Source organism: Numida meleagris, chromosome 27, assembly GCF_002078875.1.
Source record: "Numida meleagris isolate 19003 breed g44 Domestic line chromosome 27, NumMel1.0, whole genome shotgun sequence".
Classification (NCBI taxonomy): Eukaryota; Metazoa; Chordata; class Aves; order Galliformes; family Numididae; genus Numida; species Numida meleagris.
This window is the reverse complement of record NC_034435.1, coordinates 1,071,178-1,072,990: the sequence shown is the minus strand read 5'-3', so window position 1 is coordinate 1,072,990 and position 1,813 is coordinate 1,071,178.

Below are 1,813 nucleotides of genomic sequence, written 5' to 3'. Positions count from 1 at the left end.
AAAAAAATCCTTAATTTTTTAAAAAAATCCTTAATACATCCTAAAAAATTCCTAAGAAACCCTAAAAAATTCCTTAAAAAATCCTAAAAAAAAATCCTAAAAGAAACATCCTAAAAAATCAAAAATAATCCTAAAACATCCTAAAAATGTCCTTAAAAATCCTGAAAAAAAAAATCCTAAAACATCCTAAAAATGTCCTTAAAAATCCTAAAACAAACAAAAAAAATCCTACCAAAAAGTCCTAAAAAAGCTCCCCAAAAATCCTAAAAAAAACCAAACTCCTTAACCCCCAGCAATGCCTCCGGTTTCGATGGTTCTGGGCCCACGCGGGTCGGAGCTGTGGGGTCAGGGCTGCGCTGTGGGGTTGGTTCTCTCTCCCCGTTGTCTGGGGACAAAATGGAAGGGAAGGCTGGAAATGGGACCCAGCGGTAATGGGGTTTGTCAGCAGCCGGCCCCATGGCACAGAGGCCACATATGGATCCCAGCGTCAATCCCAGTATGAGCCCCAACCAAATCCCAGTAGGAGCCCCAGTATGAACCTCAGCACAAACCCCAACAGAAATCCCAATAGAAACCCCAATACAAATCCCAATAGAAACCCAACATAAATCCCAGTAGGAACCCCAATAGAAATCCCAATAGAAACCCAATACAAATCCCAATAGGAACCCCAATAGAAATCCCAATATGAACCCCAATAGAAATCCCAATAGGAACCCCAGTAGAAATCCCAATAGGAACCCCCGTAGAAATCCCAATAGGAACCCAACAAAAATCCCAATATGGACCCCAATGTGAACCTCAGCATAAATCCCAGTATGAACCCCAAAAGAAATCTTGATATAAATCCCAATATAAACCCAACACAAATCCCAATATGATCCCCAGCATAAATCCCAACAGGAACCCCAATATAAACCCCAACAGAAATCCCAGTATAAATCCCAACCAGAACTCAAATATAAACCCCAACAGAAATCCCAGTATGAACCCAACATCAATCCCGATAGGAACCCCAACATAAATCCCAGTATAAATCCCCATAGAAACCCCAACATAAATCCCAACGTAAACCCAACATAAATCCCAATAGAAACTCCAGTATGAACTCCAACCTATAGAAACACCCAACAAAAATCCCAATACGAACCCCAACAGAAATCCCAGCATGAGCCCCAGTACAAACCCAACAGAAATCCCAACAGAAACCCCAATAGAAACACCCATATAAATCCCAATATGAACCCAATGCAAATCCCAAAAGAAACTCCAGCATAAATCCCCATAGGAAGCCCAATGGAAATCCCAATATGAACCCAAGATTGGCCCCAATAGGAGCCCCAAAATGAACCCCAACATAAATCCCAGTATAAATCCCCATAGGAACCCCAACATAAATCCCATTAGAAATCTCAGTGTGAACTCGAACCTATAGAAACACCAGCAGAAATCCCAACGCAAATCCCACCATGACCCCAACAGAAATCCCAGTATGAACCCCAATGCAAACCCCCATATAAATCCCAATATGAATCCCAACACAAACCCCAATAGAAACCCCGATGGAAACCCCGATACAACCCCCAGCATGACCCGCCCTTAATTTGGGGTCGGGTTTTTTCACCCCAAATCCTCGTTTTTATGCAGGGGGAAAAAAAAAAAAGTTATAAAAATAGGGATTTTGTAATTTTAGTGTTTCCTGGGTTTGGGGTCGGGGTGGCAGCGGGGCCAAGTGCTGCCTGCCCCTATGGGCTCCCACCACCCCGTGGGAAAAGGGGGATTTTCCCGCTGGGGTCCTGGGGGGGATTTGGGG